A 26,229-nucleotide genomic window follows, 5' to 3' on the forward strand; every position below is an offset into this window, starting at 1 on the left:
GTTTACTGAGTATTTCAAGCTCACTTTTGAGAGCTACTGCTTGGAAAAAAAAAGATTTCTTTCAAAATATCACTGCTCATTGGCAATGCACCTGGTCACCCAAGAGCTGTGATGGAGATGTACAAGGAGATTAACGTTGTTTTCATGCCTGCTAACACAGCATCCATTCTGCAGCCCATGGTTCAAGGAGTAATTTCAACTTTCAGGTCTTATTATTTAAGAAATACATTTTGTAAAGCTATAGTTTTCACCAGAGGAATCACTATCTATGAAAACTATAAAAAACCCAGTGCCGTTGAGTCGATTCCGACATACCTAGTAGTAGAAAAGGAAAAACTGGGGAAGTAAGAGAGAAGAAAATATCTAGGGAGTGAGAATGCACAGATTTATGGTGCTTACGAAATTACTCTCCTCAAATTATTTTTCCCTAAGGATAATCACATTTTCCTAAATTTACATCTCAATTAATAAATCCACAATGTAAAGAAATATTTTAGTTTTCATAGATAGTGATTCCTCTGATGGATCTGGGCAAAGTGAATTAAAATCTTCTGGACAGGATTCACCACTCCAGATGCCATTAAGAACATTCATGATTCATGGGAGGAGGTCAAAATATCAATATTAACAGGAGTTTTGAAGAAGTTGATTCCAACCCTCATCAATGACTTTGAGGGAGGGGTTCAAGACTTCAGTGGAGAAAGTAACTGCAGATGTGGTGGAAATAGCAAAAGAACTAAAATTAGAAGTGGAGACTGAATTGCTGCAATCCCCTGATAAAACTTTAATGGATGAGGGGTTGCTTCTTATGGATGAGCAAAGGAAGTGGTTTCTTGAAATGGAATCTACTCCTGAAAGACGCTGTGTACATTGTTGAAATGACAACGAAGGTTTAGAAAATTAAATAAACTTAGTTGATAAAATAGTGGCAGGGTTTGAGAGGATTGACTTCAGTTTTGAAAGAGGTTCTACTCTGGGTAAAATGCTATCAAACAGCATCACATGCTACAGATAAGTCTTTCATGAAAGGAAGAGTCAATCAATGTGGCGAACTTCACTGTTGTCTTATTTTAAGAAATTGCCACAGCCAAACCTACCTTCAGCAACCACTACCCTGATCAGTCAGCAGCAATCAACATTGAAGCAACATCAGCAAAAAGATTACAACTAGCTGAACGCTCAGATGATGGTTAACATTCTTTTAGCAATAAAGTATTTTTGAATTAAGATATGTACTAATTTTTTTTTTTTTTTTTTAGGCATAATCCTCTTGTACACTTAATAGACTACAGTATGGTGAAAACATAACTATTATACGCACTGGAAAACCAAAAAATTCATATGACCCACTTTATTGTGATGATCTTGAAACTGAACCCACAATATCTCCAAGGTATACCTGTACATTGAAATACTAACCTCTGTACTTGTCAATGTGACCTTGTTTGAGGAAATAGGGTCTTTCCTGGAAGAATCAGTTAAGCCACACTGGAACAGAGTGGACCCTAGTCCTAATCCCTTCTGAGTAATCACTTATAAAGGGGAATGTCAGACACCAAAACAGAGTCACAAAAGCAGGGAGAAGATAGACTGTGAGGACCTATCTACAAGTCAAGGAATGCCAAGAAACACCCAGGGCTATGGAAGATGAAAGAGACAAGAAAGGATCTTCCCCTGGAGTTGACAAAGAAAGAGCATAGCACCCTGCCAATGCCCTGATTTGGGACTTCTAGCCTCTAGAACTGTGATAAAATTAATTTCTGTTATTTAAAGCCACCCACTTTGGGGTATTTTGTTACGTCAGGCCTAAGAAACTAAGAGAGGTACTGTAGGCAAAGTTAACTCTTTTTAGGTCCTTCTTCTTCATGCTTTCTTGAGCTAGCTGGGCTACCTGATGGAGTTATTTAATCAATATTTTTTATATTAAGGGGAAAGTCTATGATCATCAAGTACCTTGAGTATTGGCCTTTAACATGATTTCCAGGTTTTTAAGTTTCTTTATTTTCTTGATGCACGATCCTGTTTTGCATGTCCATGGTAAGAATCAGAATAAATCCAATACCTAAATGTGGAAATTAACCCAGTCTTTATACTCCTACAGCTCCATCTTCATTGCCAGCCATCCTTGTAGCATTCTCTCTTTCTGACCCTGGCCACCTGGAGATTGATCAGGCTGCCAAATAGGCAAATGTTTGCTGCAAGTTTGAGGAGGTTCGCACGACAACTTAACCTTCTGACATGCTGGCCACAAATTCGGGGCCGGTCCTACTACCCTTTCAGGATGCCAGCTGCAACTGTGGGAGGTCTACACAACAACATTATCTGCTGACATGCTGCCTCCCGTTGTCCTTTAGGGGTCAATGATTCGCTGGAACTACCGACAGAATTCACAGAGTATACCATACATACTACTCTGTCTCACAGGGTCACTATGAGTCAGAATTGACTTGACGGCACTGGGTTTTTTTGGGGGGTTTTACCATACTTACAGCTACAGATTTATTATAGCCAAAAAGAATACAAAAGAAGAAATGCATAGGGCAAGGTCAGGGAGGGTTCCCAGCACAAAGTTTCTATGTCCCAAGGGATGTGTTATCCTACCAAGGGCTGATATTCTTGTCGTCTAGGAAGCAGTCCACCAGGAAGCTTCCTGAGCCTTAGGGTTCTGAGCTTTTATTGGCCAGTCCTGCATGATAGGCTAAATTGTGCCTCCTGAGTCTCCTTGATATTGGCTTCCCAGGTAAGTCTTTTCTGTCTGACCAGCCGTGACTCACCAGCACAAATTCTCAGGTGTGGCCTGAATGTCCTAGACCGAGGCACCCGAATTGCTCCAAGGATTACTTCTCCAGAGCCAAGGACAAGGGCCACCAAACTTGGGGTAAGACCAGGTCCTTTACCTCACAGGATGTCAGAAGCTGAATATGGCCTCCTTCATTTTTATGACTCTCCTGTATTCCAGATTCCCCTTATGCATTTAGATTCTTTGGGTTAATTATAACAACATTTACCTATTTAGAGAGGCACAAGAGGAAAATATACGGGTCTATATACACATGATGGAAATGTAGTATAAGTGCAATGTGAGCAGTGGAGGGGGAGATTTCTTGGGAAGCAATGTCCGTTCTCAATGATTGCCTAGTTTCAAATAAATGAATTAAAGCTACAAACGAAACTACACTCTTCCCCACAAAAATGCTTCATTCAGATCCCTGAAACAGATCTTTAGTGTCCCACACAGTTGTTAAAACACTAAGATTCTGAGACATGAAAATAAGGATATTTTAATATATTTAATATTTTATGCACATATATAGAAAAACAGAACTACTTGGGTGATCTTGGACACATCTGTCTACTCTTTTGCTCTAATTAATTTTTCTCTGATGTAAAGAAGAAACCAAGTTAAAGTTCAAATTCCCTCCTAGAGCTGCTATATAATATATAGAAAAACCAAACCCATTGCTGCTGAGTCGTTTCCAAAATATAGAGAACCTATAAACATGTTACAGATATTGCATGGGATATACTTACACTAAATATATATATATATATATATATATACCAAAAAAAAAAAAAACTACTGCCATTGAGTCAATGCTGACTCATAGAGACGCTACAGGACAGAATAGAACTGCCACATAGAATTTCCAAGGAGTGCCTGGTGTATTTGAACTACTGACCTTTTGGTTAGCAGCCATAGCTCTTAACTACTATGCCATACATACATACATACATATATATATATATATATATTTCCATATATACATATAGGTAGAAACAATGCCAGAGAACATGTGATAGAACTTTGCAACTATCTTTTCTCAACAACATAAACAGCAACTATATACATGGACCTCACCAGATTGAACACACAGGAATCAAATCAACTATTATGGAAATGGATGATGGAAAACCTCAATATCATCTGTCAGAAAAAGGCCAACGGCTGACTACAGAAAGGACCACCAATTCCTCATATGCAAGTCCGAGATGAACCTGAAGAAAATTACAACAAGTCCGCCAGAGCCAAAGTATGACCTTGAGTATATTCCAACTGAATTTAGACACCATCTCAAGAATATATTTTATATGTTGAACACTAATGACTAACAACCAGAAGAGTTGTGGGATGACATCAAGGTCATCACACATGAGGAAAGCGAGAAGTCATTAAAAAGACAGAAAAGAATGAAAAGACCAAAATGCATATCAGAAGAGACTCTGAAACTTGCTCTTGAATGTCAAGTAGCTAAAGCGAAAAGAAGAGATGATGAAGTAAAAGATTTAAACAGAAAATTTCAAAGGGCAGCTCGAGAAGACAAGGTAAAGTATTATAATGAAATGTCCAAAGACTTGGAGTTAGGAAACCAAAAGGAAAGAACATGTTAGGGATTTATCAAGCTGAAAGAACTGAAAAAAAATTCAAGCTTCGAGTTGCAATATTGAAAGATTCTTCAGGAAAAATATTAAACAACAAAAGGAGCATCAAAACGAGGTGGAAAGAATACACAGAGTCATTACATCAAAAACAAATGGTAAATGTTCAAACATTTCAGGAAGTAGCATACGATCAGTAACCAATGTTACTCAAGGAAGAGGTTCAAGCTGAACTAAAGGCACTGGAAAAAACAGGGCTCCAGGAATTGTTGAAATATCAATTGAGATGTTTCAACAAACAGATACAGTGCTGGAAATGCTCTCTCACCTATGCCAAGAAATTTGGAAGACAGCTACCTGGCCAACCAACTGGAAGAGATCCATATTTATGCCTATTCCAAAGAAAGGCAATCCAACCGAATGCAGAAACTGTCAAACAATATCATTAATATCACATAAAAGTAAAATTTTGCTGAAGATCATTCAAAAGTGGCTGCAGCAGTGCATTGACAAGGAAGTGCCAGAAATTCAAGGTGGATTCAGAAGAGGATGTGGAATAAGGGATATCACTGCTGATGTCAGATAGATCTTGGCTGAAAGGAGAGAATACCTCAAAGAAGTTTATCTGTGTTTTATTGACTATGCAAAGGCATTTGACTATGTGGATCATAAGAAATTATGGATAATATTGCAAAGAATGGGAATTCCAGAATACTTAATTGTGCTCATGAGGAATCTGTACATAGATCAAGATGCAGTTGTTCGAACAGAACAAGGGCATAAAGCATGTTTTAAGGTCAAGAAAGGTATGTATCTGGGTTGTACCTTTTCACCATACTTACTCAATTTGTATGTTGAGCAAATAATTCAAGAAGCTGGCCTACATGAAGAAGAACGGAGCATCAGGATTGGAGGAATACTCATTAACAACATGCATTATTCAAATAACACAACCTTGCTTGCTAAAACTGAAGAGGACTTGAACACTTACTGATGAAGATAAAAAACTGCAGCCTTCAGTAGGGATTACATTTCAACATAAAAAAAACAAAAATCCTCACAACTGGGCCAACAAGTAACATCATGATAAACAGGGAAAAGATTGAAATTGTCAAGGATTTCATTTTACTTGGATCCACAATCAACAGCCATGGAAGCACCAGTCAAGAAAAAAAAAAAAAAAAAGATGCATTGCATTGGGCAAATCTGCTGGAAAAGATCTCTTTAAGTGTTAAAAAGCAAAGATATCACCTTGCAGAATAAGGTGCAGTTGACCTAAGCCATGGTGTTGCCTCGTATGCACATGAAAGCTGAACAATGAATGAGGAAGACCAAAGAAGAATTGATGCCTTTGAATTACGGAGTGGGCCAAGAATATTGAATATATCATGGACTGCTAAAAGAAAGAACAAATCTGTCTTGGAGGAAAGAAGTCCAGCCAGAATGCTCCTTCAAAGCAAGGATGGCAAGACTTTCTCTTACGTACTTTGGATATGTTATCATGAGGGATCAGTCGCTAGAGCAGGACATCATGCTTGGTAAAGCAGAGGGTCAGTGAAAAAGAGGGAGACCCTCAACGAGATGGATTGACACAGTAACTAAAACTAAGCTCAAGCATAACAAGGATTGCGAAGATGGCACAGGACTGGGCGGTGTTTTACTCAGTTGTACCTAGGGTCACTATGAGTTGGAACTGACTGGATGGCACCTAAGAACAACTACATATATATATACACACATACACATACATATATATATGTTTGATTTCAAATTTAACTGAGTTACTATATATTCTGTGTATAACATATAGTAACTCAGTTAAATTTGGACTTCAGATTTTATATATATACATATATTTACTGTAAGTATGTCCAGTCAACATTTAGAAAATACTTATGCTTGTAACAAATGTAGAAGGAATCCATTATTTGTGTAAAATATGGTCTGTGTGTGTGTGTGTGTGTATGGGTACATATACATATTTTTTTAGTGTAAGTATAATCCATGCAATATCTGAAACTTACTTATACATACTTATACTTGCCAATCCATTATTTATCTGAAATTCAAATTTAACTGGATGTTCTGTATTTTTATTTGCTAAATCTGGCAACCTTATTTTTACACTTAAAATTCTTTAAGCATAATATTACAAGCAATATGGTAATCACCAATCTTTAGATTCCTCTCAGCAAAGCAAACTATATGAAAAACGTTTTAATATTGTGGGTAATGCAAATATAGAAAGTTTAAGAAAATAATTTATTTCAGTACAATCCTTTCAGTTTATACATTTTGAGACTTCATAATCAATTAAAATATTTCCAATATGACAAATGTAAATAGATATCTAGTTTTTATCCACTGAGTTTTTCAAAGGTATAATATCTCTATGTGTCTTGTTATTAAATATAAACCTAAGTATAGGATCAAAACTCTAAGTAAGAAGGAAAATACACTTTTTTCAAATTATGCAAGAGTCCACATGAATTTTCTAGGAAATTAGAAGAAAGTCATTTTCCTTTTGAAGTCTTTCTTCTCTCTCTCTTTTTTTTCTTCGATTTTTAAAAAGTTTTGGCTTTATGTGTCTCAAAGAGGAAGGAAAACACTTTTTTGTTAACAAGTGTGACTATCACTGATCATATTGTTGTGTGTTGTCTGGGCAATTCAGCCTCGTAATGACCCTATAGGACAGGGTAGAACTATCCCCTTAGGGTTTCCTAGGCTGTAATTTTCACAAAGAAACCCTTGTAGCATAGTAGTTAAGAGCTACAGCTGCTAACCAAAAGGTTGCCAGTTCAAATCTACCAGGCATTCCTTGGAAACTCTATGGGGCAGTTCTACTCTGTACTACAGGGTCACTATGAGTTGGAATTGACTCAACTGCAATGGGTTTTTAATCTTTATGGGAGAAGATTGCCAAGTTTTTTCTCCCAAGAAGACACAAGGTGGTTTCAAACTGCCAACCTTTTGATTAGCAGCTAAGAGGTTTAACCACCGTTACAAGAGAGCTCTTTACCATTGATCATAAGAAGGAAAAAAAAAAGAAGTCAAAGTAAGCCTGAAGAATTCATACCTCAACAAATCTCTCACTAGCTTCAAAGTACTTTCTTCCTCAGCTATACATAGCTACCTCTTCTGCCAAGCATCTGTTGAGGAAATGATGTAAGTAAATTTTCAACGATTATTTAAATTCCTAGCTTTAGCCTAAGTTTAGAAATTGCCAGATTGCACTGTGACTTAATATCATATAAAATAAAAATGCACAAGCTTCTTCCACTTGGCATTTTGAAACTTACTTATGGATCTTTTGATGTGTATATATTAGAAAATGAACTATAAAATAACATTTCATAGAAAAGAGGTGCTTCTAGAAGACTTACTTCATGGTGATACCATCTTGCTAAAAAAAGTACCTATTTTCAAGGACCACTGACTAACAACAGAAGGTGGAAGGTGACATCCCAACAACTGAAATGAGTTTTAAAAATGAGAAAAATCTAATTGAATATTAAAAATGAGAAAAATCTGTTGATATTATTAATCCTTAAAGCCCCTTTTTTTTTTTCTGCCACTTATAAGCTGTGGAAGTTGAGAAAATTTTAAACTCTTGAAAGCTTTCTGAACTTCCTTTTATCTAGATAGCAATTTCTAAGTAGTATTGTTTTGAGAATTTAATGTAAATAATGCATAATATATGTGCCCAGCACATAGCAAGTACTCAATAAACAGTAGTTGTTATTGTGGATATTAATTAATCTATGTGGGTTTAATGTATTAGATTGTTTTTAAAATATAAGAAGTGAAAAGTCCTTTGTGCAACCTGTTCAAGATAATACACTAATACACTTATTTATTTGCATTAAAAACGTACTCATTTAAATATTAAATGTTAATACATGCTTTTCATTGTGTTACCGAGTCCAGAGACACAAAAGTAATTTGACAGTGTTAAGCAACTGAGCTGATGTAAAGACTGATGATGTACGTCAGTACAGTCAAAGAGAGAGAACTAGTTAGTATCTGAAGTGTCATCCACATGAATGTTAAAGTTGTCAACTGTGCTGCCAAGAAGAGAAATTGTTACCCAGATGTTAAATTCTTGTACCAAAACGGATGTGGATCCAGTGTGCAGGTCTGAAAATAAATGTGGAGATGTAAAGAAAATGATGTAGAAAGGTTGCAGAAGCTAAAAACAAGATGAAGATGACTGGAATGGGTTTTTAAACTGAATTGGGTGAAAGGGAAGGGTGTACTTTGTAGGTAAGGCAAAGTCAACATAGAAGGTCTCATGTTTATTCTTAAAGAAACAAAACAAAACAACAACCAAAACAAAACATAACAAAGCAAAAATTTAGTTGTCAAGTCCTGGACAACATTATTTCGTATCACCTGTTCACTAGCTTCTGCTTTTATATCATCGTAATTAAGAAGTACCTGAGACAAGCCATGGTTTTCTCAATAGCCTCATATATATGTGAAAGCTAGAAAAGGAAATAGGGAGTGGGAAGAACTGATGCAGTTAAATTGTAGTGCTGGCAAAGATTATCGAATATATTGTGGATGTCTAGAGGAACTAACAAACTAGTCTTAGAAGAAATACAACCAGAATGCTTCTTAGAAGTGAGGATAGTGAGACTTCAGCTTGCTTACTCTGGACTCATCATCAGAAATGACAAATCGCTAGAAAAGTGCATCATAGTTGGTAAAATAGAGGCTCAGTGCAAAGGTAGGAAACTCTCCATAACACAGATTGACACAATAGCCACAACAATAGGCTCAAACCTATCGAAGATCATGAAGATGGCGCAGGACTGGCCAATCTTTCATTATGTTGTACGTAAGGTTACGTGTTGGAACCAACTAGATGGCAACTAACGACAACAGCAGTTTCCGCTGAAGTCTACAGTGATTCAGAAAGAATTGCTCCAAGGGTAAAAAAGTCAGGATACAGTCCTATTATCTCTGAAGCTAGAGGAAATATAAAGTAAAATATTCCCGATTATAAAATTCTATGGAAAACACAGGCTGATTGATTGATTTTTTTTTCTCTACTTTTAAAATCACAGAGCTTTTATATTCTTGTTTACAATGGAAATCATGTGATTATATAATTACTCTTCTATTTCTAATAAAATATCTTAGAATATTTTGTCCATATAGTATTGTCCTTTCACTTCTGCATTTTCGAATATCTACTTTAAAATCAATATTTTATAAAATTTCCCTCAGCATTTTAGTTCCAAATGAAAGTAATCAAAAATGAAATATAAGACCCAACTGGTAGAAGAAATTTTATTAGATTATGCTATCCTTTAAGCTGTTCATCTGTTCCATATAGAGCTTAAATGCAGACAGCTGCATTTATTTACCATATATCTTATTTTAATTCATATTTCCCATTTCCTAAAAAAACAGGAATACATTTTTTGGCTACAACCTAAAGTAATACCAATTTCCATGTACTTTGAAGAAAAGTATGAAACACACTGGAATGTGTCTTCTTTATTCCTCAAAGATCCTGAAAAAGAAGTGGTGTTTCTAAACTGACCCTCAAAACATTAGATAGTAGTTCTGGGGTTTTGGTGGCAAAAACAAACTGCTAATAGATGAGATACTGTCTCTATTCAGTTAGTCAATACTGATTATATCCAGAATTTCTGCCTTCGGTCTTCTTTACATACACCCAATGGTGGAATGAGTGTATTCAGTAAATATGTTTCAAAGTTCTAAAATAAACTCTTGAAAACTCAAGACGACAGGGCTAAATTTATAGATGATGCTACAGGATCAGAATTCTGTGAGGGGAACAATGTTTAAAACTAATTTTACATTTCGTTGATTGAAAAAAAATTACTGTCGAGTCAATTATGATTCATAGAGACCCTGTAGGACAGAGCAGAACTGCCCCATGCCATAGAGCTTCCAAGGAAAGGCTGGTGAAATCGATCTGCTGACCTTTTGGTTAGCAGCCGAGCTCTTAACCACTGTGCTAACAGAGCTCCTTTAATTGATAAATTGTCAGGTAATGAATTTTCCATGAACAATTGCAGAAAAGAGAAGAAAAAAAAGCAATATTTTGAAATTAACATCTGAGATTTGATTGAAATGCGACAATGTCTTCTTATCTATGAAATAACATGCGATATATTTTGATATAACTTAAAGTACTTATTTTACAAATTTCAGTTCCCTGCCACTCCATTAAAAAAAGCTTCTTCCAGTTGTCATCTCTTTAAAGATCAATGTAATTTATTCAAATACTAGACTCAGAAATAATAGTTAATAAAGGAACGTCAGAATTGATTACATTAAATTCAATAAGCTAAAAGTGATGTTTGCTCTATAGCTCTTGCCATATCAAATGAAATTCTTCATTATGTAAGTATGATGTTTACTAACAGCAACAAATTAAGGAACAATGTTGTCAGGAGAAAAATGTGAGGATTTCTACCCTATAGGAGCAGCTGCATCCTGAGAAGCAGACAAGACCTGATTACAGAAGCTTCTGTTCCTTGTAAACCTGTCTTAAGTGGAACTTTGGACTTTAAACACCAAATGCTGTACTCATCTGCCGTGATGCCTATTATTTGTTTTAGAAAACAGAATGAACTCTGTGAAAGGTGTTCTTGATTACAAGATGTGAGCTCAAGTACATCCTGTCATCAGAGAGAATCTGTCCTGGTTAAATTGATAGATAAGAATAAATTCAAATTCAATTAATAAGTGACATAAAAAAATTACTTTCCTTTCTAAACTTAATTGATTTCTCATACTGATATGACAAGCATACATTTTAATTTATTCTCTCAGATTATTTTTAAAGTTGCTTTTAGCTGGATGAAAAATTACAATGCATTGTGAAAAAAAATTAGGGATGGAAATGTATAAATATTTGTCTTCAGTAAGGAAATGCTCTTCTATCTCCATCACCTCAGGCCTTTTATAAAACTGTTTCTGAATCTCTACAATACTACATTGATTGGGTTTTTAAAATAGTCCTGGTCATTATGAAATCTGTTGACAAAATTTGAAATTTTGATAACTATAATAAAACCAAAGCTGCTAACCAAAGTGGTTAAGAGGTTGTCAGTTCAAATCTACTAGCTGCTCCTTGGAAACCCTATGGGACAGTTCCACTCTGTCCTATAGGGTCACTACGAGTAGGAATCAACTTGATGGCAATGGGTTATAATAAAACCAAGCATACAAAAAATCAAGGGAGATCAAATCTTTTGAAAGGTATGTTCGTGATGATACTTTAGTAGTTCTAGTATTGTGTTTTCTTAGCCAGCATCTGAAACTGTAGTGTCATTGAGTCATCAACCAACAAAACAGAATACAAATGTATTTGAAAATAAATGCAAAACACACTTGTTAAATTCAACTTTCTGGATTTTCATTTTCTTGTGGTAAATAATATTTGAAGCCATATGTTCAAAAATGTTACTGTATCTAAAAAATAAGTTTATGGATTTTCCCCATAAAACATATTTCAAAGTCCCAAGATGGAGTAATTAGAAAGATGTTCCTGCAATGGAATTCTATAAACTGTCCACCTGTTTTGCTAAACAAAGAATAAAAATATTCAGACTTAACAGAATTAAAGAACTCATCAAAAGACTTACACTTTACCAGCAGAAATTACTTAATATAGGAAAAACATCAGTCGTTTTCAGGCAATCATCAAGTGATTTTTAAATCACTAAAACTGACAAATTAGAAGTGGAAAAATGTCACAATTATATAAGTAGTATTATTGCAGTTTATAGAACATCTGCCATCAATGATAGCCAATTCAACATTCTATAAGAGGAAGAAGCATTGGTACATTCAATATTACAAGGCAAAAAGTAGTTATTATATTTTTTCACTTTAAAAACAAAAAAATCATAATTTTCATAGTTATGAAAATTGTACACACTCTGAGAAAAAGATAAGCAGGTATTCATAATTTCCATGTGGTCATTTGTAGCAAAACTATAAATTTGATTTTTAAAATACAGCCTGCTTTTTTTCAATATTTTTTTCAGTGTTCTAACTGAACACATTTGATTGAACACACAGAAAGCAATGTTTTTTCTTTCTTTATATGGCAACAAATATCTACAATATTCAAATATAACCTTGTGATTCTGGATGAAAAATGCTTAATATTTATTGTATAATACCTATGTCAGAAAGAGAATCATAATACTTTGAGATTCCTTTAGGATTAAGAATAGCCCCACAATCTTTTACTGTCTTTATTTTCAAACATTTATTCAATACCTTATATGTGCTACAAGGTGGGGCTATAAATCTGACTAGATCACACACCTTGTTGACAAGGAGTTTATAAATCAGTAGAAGGAGTAAATGAGGCAGATTTGGGGAAGTAAAGGAGAACAAGAGAGATTTCATTTTAGAACAGATATAAAATATGAGCAACAGCAGGGGAACTGTGAATCTGTATGGCATGTTCCAACACAAACACAGTAGAACTATCTGATCAGAGCAGATGATCGGTTTGGGGAAATATTGAGCAATAATTTCATAAAAGAAGTCTATTTTATAGAGACACTTGATGCTACAAAAAAAGAAATCAGGTGTGACTGTATTAGCAAAATGGAATAAATAAACATTAAGTAAATAAGGAGTTATGACAAAAAATAACAAGTGGAAAGAGATAAGATTAACTGGATGCTTACAATGTATCTGTCATTTTACTAAGTACTCTACTTAGATTATTTCCTTTAATCCTCAGAAAAAGACATGACATGACGTGAGTATTGTTGACTCTTACCATTTTAGACATCAGAAATTAAAATTAGAGAATGTGCATAATATTTAAAGGTCAGATATCCACGGAGTTGTAGAGATGGTCTTGGAATGTATTCTGCCTAACTCCACAGCCAATGCAATTAACCGTATCTATGTTGTGCTTCTCATCTTATTCATTCCACATAGCATGCACAGAGAAATTACTTAGTATAGGAAAAACAGAATGAGCTTTATTTTCTTCATGTTGTAGATGAACCAGAATTTTAATATAAATGTCATAAAGTCTTATAACCAAACATATATAACCCTTAAGTCCATATTTTCTCCTATAAATAGAACAGTATTTAGAGGCTTTCGAGAGAATAACTTTAAAAATCTCTACTTGGAAATTTAAGTTGGTAGCACTGTATATAATACCTAGGGAAGGACATAATGTATTTAACATTGCTGCCCAACTCTCTTTTCCCAAAAGTTCACCCATTCTTAGTGCTGTATTTACTGATGCTGCCGCATTTACAGTTGTGAATTACATTTTATAATAATTACCATAAGTAAAATGAAATCAGAACTACTTTGCCAGAAATTTATCTTTATCAGTAAGTATACACACTTCATTAACCACTGTGCCACCAGAGCTCCTCATTTTAGTCAGATGTCCAAAACTACACATTTCTACATGAATGGCCCTATTCAGGGTCACTTTGACTGTTTCAATTGTAAACCGAGAAAACTTCTAGAGAGAAAAAAAAAAGAGAGAGAGAGAAAGAGCAATATTGACATCTCTGATTGTTTTAGTAGTGGAGTAGCTTTTTTTAGACGAACTCTCTCACAGAAAACAATTTAAAACTCTCTACAAAAACACAAAAAAAATACTACTTGAATCCACTGAAGAGTGATCAAAACCAAGCAGAGCCAGAGGAGATCTGATTTTTGAAAGAAAGAAAGGGCGATGCATGAGATCCAATTTGTATGGCTTTTATCAAAGGATATCCTGTAGTTTGCCTGGACAGCTAAAATACAAACAGAGTCAGGGTGGCTTGGGATATCACAGTACAGAATTTAAGGGTACCAGAGAAGGTGAAAATCAAGGAATAATCACAGAAAGGACAGAGACACAGAAGGGAGAGGCTCAAAACTGGCACATAAACTCCACTCAAACCTTAGCTAAACACATCAACTGTACATGCATAGCTGAGACTTCAGGAGTCAAGTAGATATCAACAATTGAAAGGCTGAGACAATTGTTAGGAGATTTCAACTGCTGCCAACCACGGTATGAGTTTGGTGTTTAAATTCTGACTAGATCACACACCTTGTTCTCAAGGAATTTATAAATCAGTAGGAGTAATGAGGCAGATCTGGGAAGTAAAGGAGAGCAAGAGAGATTTCGGAGTCTTCAGGAGTCAAGTAGAAATCAACATTTGAGAGGCTGAGACAATTGTGAGGAGATTTCAACCATGCCAACAGTGGTATGAGTTTGGTGTTTAAATTCTGTACAGATAGGCTGAATATATGCCACAGGATTTTCACAGGCCTGTCCTAACAAAAACTAAAACCAACTCTAAAACTTTAAGCTGATCAGCAAGTAATTTAACTACATGTTAGAAAAAAATCAAGTCTTCAGAAGAAGAGAACAGAATTCAGAGTCTACACATTCTATCACTCTCATACAATGTCCAATGCAAAATTTAAACTTACGTAATATGAGAAGAGGAATATGCAATTGTCAGAAGAAAAAAAAAAAAAAAAGAGGTAATAGAAGTATAACCATAAATGATCCAAAGCTTGGAACTGAAAGACAACCTATTAAATGGTTAAAGACTTAAAGGCAAATGTAAAAAAATGAAAAATTCAATGGATACACTGAAAAACATAGAGTAGTTGGTTGAAAAAACATCAGTAACCTCAAATATTGATCAAAAGAAATTATCTAATCTGAAAAACAGGGAGATAAATGATTGAAATAAGATGATCAGACCCACAGTGACCAGTATTATATATTAGGTGCCATCGAGTCGGTTCTGACTCATAGCGACCCTATGCACAACAGAAAGAAACACTGCCCCGTCCTGCGCCTCCTTACAATCGTTGTTATGCTTGAGCTCATTGTTCCAGCCACTGTGTCAATCCACCTCGTTGAGGGTCTTCCTCTTTTCCGCTGCCCCTGTACTCTGCCAAGCACGATGTCCTTCTCCAGGGACTCATCCCTCCTGACAACATGTCCACAGTATGTAAGACGCAGTCTTGCCATCCTTGCCTCTAAGGAGCATTCTGGCCGCATTTCTTCCAAGACAGATTTGTTGGCAGTCCATGGTATATTCAATATTCTTCACCAAAACCACAATTCAAAGGTGTCAACTCTTCTTCCGTCTTCCTTATTCATTGCCCAGCTTTCACATGCATATGATGCGCTTGAAAATACGATGGCTTGGGTCAGGCGCACCTTAGTCTTCAGGGTGACATCTTTGCTCTTCAACACTTTGAAGAGGTCCTTTGCAGCAGATTTGCCCAATGCAATGTGTCTTTTGATTTCTTGACTGGTGTTTCCATGGGTGTTGATTGTGGATACAAGTAAAATGAAATCCTTGACAACTTCAATCTTTTCTCCGTTTATCATGATGTTGCTCATTGGTCCAGTTGTGAGCATTTTTGTTTTCTTTACATTGAGGTGTAATCCATACTGAAGGCTGTGGTCTTTGATCTTCATTAGTAAGTGCTTCAAGTCCTCTTCACTTTCAGCAAGCAAGGTTGTGTCATCTGCATAACACAGGTTGTTAATGAGTCTTCCTCCAATCCTCATGCCCATTCTTCTTCATATAGTCCAGCTTCTCGTATTATTAGTTCAGCATACAGATTAAATAGGTACGGTGAAAAATACAACCCTGACACACACCTTTCCTGACTTTCAGCCAATCAGTATCCCCTTGTTCTGTCTGAACAACTTCCTCTTGATCCATGTAAAAGTTCCTCATGAGCACAATTAAGTGTTCTGGAATTCCCATTCTTTGCAGTGTTATCCATAGTTTGTTATGAACCACACAGTCGAATGCCTTTGCCTAGTCAATAAAACACAGGTAAACATCATTCTGGTATTCTCTGCTTTCAGCCAGGATCCATCTGACATCAGCAATGATATCCCTGGTTCCATGTCCTCTTCTGAAACCAGTCTGAATTTCTAGCAGTTCCCTGTTGATGTACTGCTGCAGCTGTTTTTGAATGATCTTCAGCAGAATTTTGCTTGTGTGTGATATTAATGATATTGTTCTATAATTTCCACATTTGGTTGGATCACCTTTCTTGGGAATAGGCATAAATGTGGATTTCTTCTAGTCAGTTGGCCAGAAAGCTGTCTTCCATATTTCTTGGCATAGACAAGTGAGCACCTCCAGTGCTACATCCATTTGTTGAAACATCTCAATTGATATTCCATCAATTCCTGGAGCCTTGCTTTTCGCCAATGCCTTCAGAGCAGCTTGGACTTCTTCCTTCAGTACCATTGGTTCCTGATCATATGCCACTGCTTGAAATGGTTGAATATCGACTAATCCTTTTCGGTATAATGACTCTGTGTATTCCTTCCATCTTCTTTTGATGCTTCCTGCATCATTTAATATTTTCGCCATGGAATGCTCACTATTGCAACTCGAGGCTTGAATTTTTTCTTCAGTTCTTTCAGCTTGAGAAACGCCTAGCGTGTTATTCCCTTTTGGTTTTCCATCGCCAGCTCTTTGCACATGTCATTATAATACTTTACTTTGTCTTCTTGAGAGGCCCTTTGAAATCTTCTGTTCAGTTCTTTTACTTCATGGATTCTTCCTTTTGCTTTACCTGCTCAATGCGCAAGAGCAAGTTTCAGAGTCTCCTCTGACATCCATCTTGGTCTTTTCTTTCTTTCCTGTCTTTTCAGTGACCAGTAGGAAAATAGTAATGAGCCTACCATATGTATAATTGGAGTTTCAGAAGGAAAGAAGAGGAATAATTTGGGTATAAAAAAACTTTAAAATAATCATCTAAAACTGCCAAAATTTAGTGAAAAATATCATCTTATAAATCTAATTCAAGAAGCTAGGTAATCTCCAAGTAGAACAAATACAGTCACTGCTAGGCACGTAATAACCAATAAGGAATGTATAAAATTATTAAATCAATCTGAGAAAAAGGACATATTAGTCATAAAGAAATAATAATACTTATGTTGAGTGACTTTTCATGAGAAACAATGAAGGCTAGTAAAAAATATATCAAATCAATGAACTAAGTCTCCATATTAAAGCCAGAAAATGATGAATAAATTAATCCCAAAAGAAGAAAAAATATATTATAAAAAGAAGAAATAAATGAAATAGAGAGAGCACAGAAAAATGTATATAATACAAACAATAGGCAAAATTTTATATATTAAAAAAAATATTGATGAAACCCTGTAGTAACAGATTTAAGAGAAAAGAGAGAAAACAAGTTATATCAGGAATGAAAGAACGGGCATTTTCTCTTATCCTACAGATAGAAAAGCGCAAAAAGATAATTTTATGAACTTTATACCAAATGTTCAACAAGTAATGTGAAATGGGCAAATACTTTGAAATATACAACTTGCCAAATCTGAACAAAAAGAACTGGGAAATGTAAATGTCCCTATATTGGTAAAGGTAAATGAATTTTCACCAAAAATTCCAACAAAAAATATCTCTGAGCAAGGTGATTTCACTGATAAATCCCATCATTTATATGGAATAAAACAGTACCAAATTTTCATAACATTATTTCAAAAAGCAGAATCAAGTCTAATCATATACTACAACCTGACAAAAGCATTACAGAAAACTACAGATCCAATATCCTACTTCTTTAAAAAATAACAAATCCAAAAAGATAAAAAGAATAATTTACTATGCGATATTTATCGAAAGAATACGAGACTGGTTTAGATTTGAAAGTCTAATAACCTGAATAAAGAGAATGTCATAACATCATCTCAGTAGTTGCAGATAAAAATTATTTGACAAAATTCATGATAAATTATATTAAAAATCTCAAAAAAATATGAACAGAAAGAAACTTTCTTCACTTAATAAAGAACATGTATAAAAAACCTAAAGCAAACATTACACTTAATGGTAAATTCTTCACTGTTTCTCCCCTAAGATCAGGAAAAAGTGAAGCTGCCCCCTTTATTATTAAACAGTGTACTGCAAGTCCTATACAGTGCAATAAGACAATCAAATAAAACCAAAGGTATAAAATTAGAAAGGAATATATATAAATAACTTTATTTGCAGACAATAAAATTGTTTACACAGAAAATCCCAAAGAATCTTCATCCTGCCCCACAAAATAGAACTAAAAAAAAGAATTTAGTAAGGTCTCAGGGTACAAGGTCATATAAATTCAAAAAATATTTTCATATACTAACAGTAAATGGAGAGAAAAAACGAGACTCAAAATGAAAAGAAATAGCTGCAAACATCCCTTAATAATTGGAACATGGAATGTATGAAGTATAAATATAAGGAAATTGGAAATTGTCAAAAATAAAATGGAATTCATAAATATCGATATCCTAGTCATTAGTGAGCTGAAATGGACTGGTACGGCCATGTTGAACTGGACTATTATTCAAATTTACTCACCAACCACTAAGGCTAAAAATGAAGAAATTGAAGATTTTTACCAATTTCTGCAGTCTGAAATTGATTGAACATGCATTCAGTATGTATTGATAACTACTGGTAGTTGGAGTGTGAAAGCTGGAAACGAAGAAAAAGGATTGGTAGTTGGAAAATATGGCCTTGGTAAAAGAAATGATGACTGAGATTGCATGAGAGAATTTTGTTCTAGCCACTGTGTTGATCCGTCTCGTTGAGGGTCATCCTCTTTTTTTTGCTGACCCTCTACTTTATCAATCATGATGTTCTTCTCCAGGGACTGGTCCCTCCTCCTAACATGTCCAAAGTATGTGAGATGAAGTCTTGCCATCCTCGCTTCTAAGGAGCATTCTGGCTGTACTTCTTCCAAGGCAGATTTGTTTGTTCTTTTGGCAGTCTATTGTACATTCAACATTCCTCACTAACACTAATTAAAAGGTGCCAATTCTTCAGTCTTTATTAATTTTCCAGCTGTCACCTGCATATGAGGCAAATGAAAATACCCTGGCTTGGGTCAGGTGCACCTTAGTCTTCAAGGTGACATCTTTGCTTTTCAACACTTTAAAGAGGTTCTTTGCAGCAGATTTGCTCAACGAAATAAGCTGTTTGATGTCTTATCTGCTGCTGCCACAGGTGTTGATTGTGGATACAAGTAAAATGAAATCCTTGACAACTTCAGTCTTTTCTGTTTATCATGATGTTGCTTACTGGTCCAGTTGTAAGGATTTTTGTTTTCTTTATGTTGAGGTGTAATCCATACCGAAGGCTGTGGTCTTTGATCTTCATCAGGAAATGCTTCAAGTCCTCTTCACTTTCAGCAAGCAAGCTTGTGTCATCTGCACACCAGAGACTGTTAATGAGTCCTCGTCTAATTCTGATGCTGTGATCTTCTTCATGTAGTCCACATTCTCTGACCATACGCTCAGCATACAGGTTGACTTAAGTATGGTGAAAGGATACAATCCTGATGCACACCTTTCCTGATTTTAAATCATGCAGTATCCACTTATCCTGTCCAAACAACTGCCTCTTAGTCTATGTACAGGTTCCTCATGAGCACAATTAAGTTCTGGAATTCCCATTCTACTCAATGTTATCCACAATTTATTACAGTCCTCACAGTCAAATGCCATTGCATACTCAATAAGACACAAGTAAACATCTTTCTGGTATTCTCTGCTTTGTGTGTGCTCAATCTTTATGATTTGCTTCTGTATATTTTGATGAGCAGGTTTATTGACTTTGTAGTTACCCTGAAATTTACCTTTATCTTCCTAAGTTTAATTTATTTGATACCACCTTGACTTCTCCATACAGAAGTCCTAACCTAAACCGTTTATTCCCCTCCTTTATGTTTTGAAGTGGACATCCATTATAGATTAACATCTCTTGTTCCTTGTTTTCCATCTTTTAGCTTTATCTTATTTTTGAAAGTTCTTTATCTGGGTTGATATCTGTCTGATGCTGTTATACATTTTCATTGCAAGTTGTTGTCTGGTGTGTTACTAGTTTTCTGTTCGACGGACTCCCTGTAATATTTCTTTAGGTGGTTTGCTATTGTCCTTTGCCTCTGGGACATTAAGTAATTCTGAATCCAGCTTAACTTCTGGCAATTCCCTGTTGATTCATTGCTGCAACCGCTTTTGAATGATCTTCAGCAAAATTTCATTTGTGTGATAGTAATGACACTGCTTGATAATTTCCACATTCTATTGGATCATCTTTCTTTTTCTTTGGAGTAGGCGTAAATATGGATCTCCTCCAGTCGGTTGGCCAGGTAGCTGCCTTCCAAATTTTTTGGCATAGATAATGAGAGTTTCCAGTGCTGCATCTGTTTGTTGAAACATTTCAATTGGTATTCCATCAGTTCCTGGAGCCTTGTGTTTTTGACAATGCCTTCTGTATAGTTTGGACCTCTTCCTTCAGTACCATCGATTCTTTATCATGTATTACCTCCTGAAATGGCTCAACATCAACCAATTCTTTTTTAGTACACTGACTCTGTGTATTCCTTCCATCTTCTTTTGATTCTTCTTGCCTCATATAATATTTTGTCATAGAATACATTTCTTCCTTTTTATTATTCAGTAAATTGTTCAATTCACTGAATAACAAAAAGGGCATCTAAATTGGGTCATATAGATAGACAAATAGATACATATGTAGGTAGGTAGATAGATTATTGAGCATTCAAGCCATTTTTAAATCAATTTACACTCTCATTCCTCAATATAAACAAAACATAATCTCATTAACATCCTCAGATTTCATAATTATCCATAATTACTATTTAATACATGTATAATGTATATGAAATTCTTGATAGGTTTTTCAACACTCGAGACAATTTACAGTGGTGTGGGGAACATGTGAATGCATTTTTCCTTGCCAATCAACCAAGGGGATTTATCACAATGGGAGCCTAATAAGAAGGTGTAGAAGAAGCTTCAATTCTTTTTCAGATAGAAGGGTAGCAAAGGAAATCATTCCTATTAGTAATTGGATCCAGAGCTTTTCCTTTTTACTGTTTTATTGTGTGGATTATACTGAGTTTGGAACTGTAAGTCACCCTCAGTGCTGATAATGTTCAGAGAATCAAGAAGAAAAATGATAGAAAATGAGGTTTGGCATTGAAAAATAAAAACAATCCAGAGTAAAATACATGAACTCATTTCAATTCAACACTAATTCAATGCCTTAAAAATCATATGCATTGTAAAATGTGTCAGATTAACTTGTGTAAACATTTGTTCTAATTATAAATCCAAATTTTATGAATTCTATGCCTTGTGGTTGAGTGTACATGTAGTGCGGCTATGGGTTCATGTAAAATGATTAATTACTCACAATATTTTAAAAATTACACTCATGCGAGCAAAGGCCCATTCAATTCTCTGCATGGTAGGAAGTAAGAGCTGAGGTTGAATTGAGTGAGATCAATTTTCTACCTCTATCAGAATTGAGTCTCAAGGTAGGAGTAAATTTCAATTATTAAAAATAAAGTTATATTCTATTTTGCTCCTGTCAGTTTTCTTTCCCAAAGAAAAATACTGTTCTCTATAAATTCTACCCATTGATGGGGGTTGTGCAAATGGAGAAGTCCACTATGGAGAAATGTAAATTTATGAAAAATACTCTGCTTACCTTCTGTTTTAAAATGATAACTAAAATAATTACAGTATTTTCTACTGACCAGATTGGATATCTTTTTGTCTGAATGATATCTGAGATGACCACACTCTGAAAATTGCTCATTCCTCTAATTCTATGCCATGAGCTCCTTTAAATTACTCTTACTGTATACAGAGACCCCAATGTGACTTGTACACAAAACTTCCTGAGACTTAAAATTAAAATTGCTTTTTGTAGCTTTAAGTAGACCTAAACTAAGACTTGTTCCTACATCAAACTCATATTTAAAAATTTTTGAAAATAAATGTCATGAACTGGCCACCTATAGTGCGAGAATTTTAATGCAAGGATTGTAATGCAAGAATTTAGGTGAGAATTACTTAAAAGAAAATGTAATTTTTTTTTGCAGTAAACCTTCTGAAGTTATAAATTTAGAGTAAATCACTGTAAAATAGATACATAAATCTTGTGTAACATTCAAATGTTCTATTACAATGAATAATATATTTTCATACCGTTTTAGATTAGACCTTTCATTCTTAATTTTACTTCTATAATGTCAGAGATTGCAGTTTGACCTCATGGCTAATTATTATTTATATTGTATTTGTCAACATTTTCAGGTGTCAAATAATATAGAATTTATTTTTCTAAAGGCTCCCTAGTTTTCACATGAGAATGTCTTATGTCTTTGCAGTCTTAATCTGAATTTGTGTTTGGTGTAGGTTATTGTTATTGGTTCTGGCATAACACCCATAACATCCCAAAATATATGAGTTCCAAAATTCTCAAGAATGATAGCAATTTGAGTACAGTCTAATTTGTGTAATAATCATTAATAATGGATTGTAATTATAAAGTTTCTGACCTTTTGATTTGCCATTGGAACACTGTAAACTCAACTTATTTATGAAAGCAGTTTTATATATTAAATATATATACTAATAAGCAAAGTTTAGCATAATGAGCAAAAAGATTATAATTAGGCTTGTTTCTCAAGATTTTTGAAGACACCTATTATGAAATATACAATATATATACAATAGATAGATTAATAAATCCATGATTACCACCAATTGTTGTCAAGTCAACTCCAGCGAATGGTGACCCCATGTGTGTCAGAGTAGAACTAAGTTCCACAGGGTTTTCGATGGTGGATTTTTAAGTATGTTGCCAGGCCTTTCTTCCAAGTTGACTCTAGGTGGACTCAGCTCAATCTTTCTGTTAGCAGCCAAGCACATTAACCATTTGTACCACCCAAAGACTCCAGATTGATAGGTACATAGATGATAAATAGATAGATGGTAAATAGATAGACTTTTTAAAATTTTAAATATGATGCTTTCTGTATCATTTTTGGCTAAACCTTTCAAGTCTCACAAAAATGCAACAGGCACCCAAAAATTATCCCACTTAAATATAGTTACTAGACCATCTAATAGTACCTTTACTTTAGTTTCCCCAAGACAACACCAGTTTATGCTCAGGAAATGGAAGACTGAATATTGCTAAAATGTCAGGTCTCCCCAGTTCGCAATTATCATTTGCCCTGGATTTTTTAAACTAAACATTACTATTCATAATTTCATTAAAATAAACAGGAATGAGTTTCATACATCTGCACCTTTTCTTTTAAATTCTACCATGGTTATCTTCTAGGATTGTATGAGCAATGAATGCAGTTCTTACTCTGATATAAGGATAAGATGGGAAGTTAATCCGTGATAACCTACCTTTCTTTTTCTACCTCTTTCCAGACTGAAAGAATAAAATCTCTCATTTAAGGATGCATTGCAAGATTTTGAAGACCCAAGCAGGTACAGACAGCTAACTCTTGTTTGTTTTAATTACTAGGAGAAAGATCTAATAATAATACTGCTCTGCCAGTAAAAATCAGCTCAATTGCCAGTATGCTAGATCACTGGGAACTGCAGGAAATTATGAACTATGTTTACATTGTATATGAGAGGCAGCAGAGGCTTTAAAGTTCTACTATAGATTTTATAGAGAATTGTCTAAACATTCCTGCTAGAGAGTTGTCTCATTTGTTTTATGGTATCAAACACGGGTCAGCAGATTATAACTGCCAGCCAAATCTGACTCAGTGCCTATTTTTGTAAATGAAGTTGTATTAGAAAACAGCCACATTCACTAATTTATGTATTGTCTATCGCTGCTTTTGTGCTGCAGCAGCAGGCTGATTCATTGTGACAAAGACCATAAAGTCTGCAAAAACCTAAAATACTGCCTGGCTCTTCACAAAAAAGTTAGTTTGTCAACCCTTGGTATCAATCTGCAATTATTTATAAATTTTATTGTATACTGATGCTTAGTTCAAATTTCAAAAAAAAATTTAATGTAATAAGTTCAAAAAATCATTTTCTTTTTTATTAAAAAATTCTGTTTTGAATTTGTGTTTCCCTAAAAGTTGATGATAAATATGTAGTTTGCTCCTACATTATGTCATTATTAACCATCTCCACAGGAGTATTAACATCATTGACAATATGAAAACAAGAAGGTATACATTTGTTGAAGAACCACATGTATCTATTATAATGTTAATAATTATTTGAGAAGGCTGCCTGATGATGACAAGTCAACACGGGCAGATCCACAAGATATTCTTACATATCACTCTGTGAAGCGTGCCTTTTCGTTTAAGTTAAATGACTGCCCCGTAATTATTTCTTCCATTTTCTATTGCAAGTCTCTCTGCACATACAAAAAGTAATGTGATAGTTTTAAATGTGATGGCTCCCTTAGCAGAACTACACACACAGCTAACAGATGCCAGCTTGATATTAGTAAAATCATAGACTTCGAACAGATAATCAGTTAACTCTAATAATGGTTTAAGTTTTTTTTCTATCCAATTTGTTAATCAAAATAAAGTCAACCCTTTGGCTAAAAATGTCATGGTTTGGAAAATAAATTATATGGTCACAATACATAAGCAGTATATGATAAAAAAATGCAAAACTTCCTCCAGCCCATCACATATCTCAACGACATAAAAAACTTAAGAGAAAAATACCTGAAGAGAGAGTTCTTTGAAGAGAGTTGTTGGGGTTCTTAAAACCCCCAAAAATCAAACCCACTGCCGTGCACTTGATTCCAACTCAATGCAACACTATAAAAAAAAAAAACTATATAGGACAGAGTAAAACTTCCTCAAAGGGTTTTCAAGTCTGTAATCTACAGGAGTAAACTGTCATGCCTTTCTCCCTTGGAGCATCTGGTGGGCTGTAACCATTGAACTTTCAGTTAGCTGCTGAGAGCTTAATCAGTGTGCCACCAGGGCTCCTTAATGGAGTTCTTACTGCCTGCATTTCTGAAATTTTATTTATTATGGGGAAGCGGTCGGGGTACTACCCCAAAACTTCAAATCTCCCTCACATCGGTCAAGTAAGAGGGTCTGTAAGTGAAACACTGAAAGGCCATTCTCCAGGGTTTGGAAGATATGCATATTTTGTTTCACCTCCAAAAAAGGAGTCTTTAGGTGTCTAATTTTGGCTGGAGACATTTCTATCTAGAGACATTTTAAAGAGGGACATCTATACTGAGGTCGAGCTACATTTCTACCAAGAAGATAGAAAACTGCAAAAGAATTCAAAGATGAGGTAGGAATAAAACATACTTTCAATGGTTATACTTTTAACTAATAATTAAGAAATCATTGGTTTAAACAACGGTTTGTCTCATTTCACTTCTTTACATTCATTTGGCAAGAAATAAAAAAAATACTCTTCAGAAAAAAGAAATGTGTATGTGATGACATATTATCTAAAAGAAATAAGTTAGATATACTTATGCAAGTTCTACGCAGAATATGTAGAGTAATCCCCCTTATCCGTGGGGAATACATTAGAAGACCCCCGTGGATGCCTGAAACTGAGGATTGTATCAAACCCTGTATATACTATGTTTTGTCCTATATATAACACTTACGATAAAGTTTAATTTATAAATTAGGTACAGTAAGAGATTAATAACTAAAAATAAAATACATGTTGAAAACATAATTTTATAATGAAATTAGAACAATTTTAAATACAATGACAAATAATCGAATAATAAAATAGAATAATTAAAAATAACAGTACGCTGTAATAAAAGTTAAGTGAACTTGGTCCCCAGGCAGGACGGAGCAGGACTGCCGGAGATTTTCTTCACACTATTCATTTAACATTTTTAGGCCAGGGTTGACCCTGGGTAACTGAACCCACCGAAAGTGAAACCTCAGAGAACATGGGACTACTGTATTCTCCAAAAATGTCTTAGTACTTACAACAATATATATTTTATTCTT

General features: G+C 34.8%; 1 protein-coding gene across 1 annotated transcript in view; it reads right to left on the reverse strand.

Moving 5' to 3' along the window:
• The window catches only part of EYS (eyes shut homolog), a 180,646-nt gene that overhangs the window by 147,279 nt on the left and 7,138 nt on the right, over positions 1-26,229 (reverse strand). The gene's annotated exons all lie outside the window — the stretch shown is intronic.

The sequence above is a fragment of the Loxodonta africana genome, chromosome 1 (assembly GCF_030014295.1).
Source record: "Loxodonta africana isolate mLoxAfr1 chromosome 1, mLoxAfr1.hap2, whole genome shotgun sequence".
In the NCBI taxonomy this organism is placed as follows: domain Eukaryota; kingdom Metazoa; phylum Chordata; class Mammalia; order Proboscidea; family Elephantidae; genus Loxodonta; species Loxodonta africana.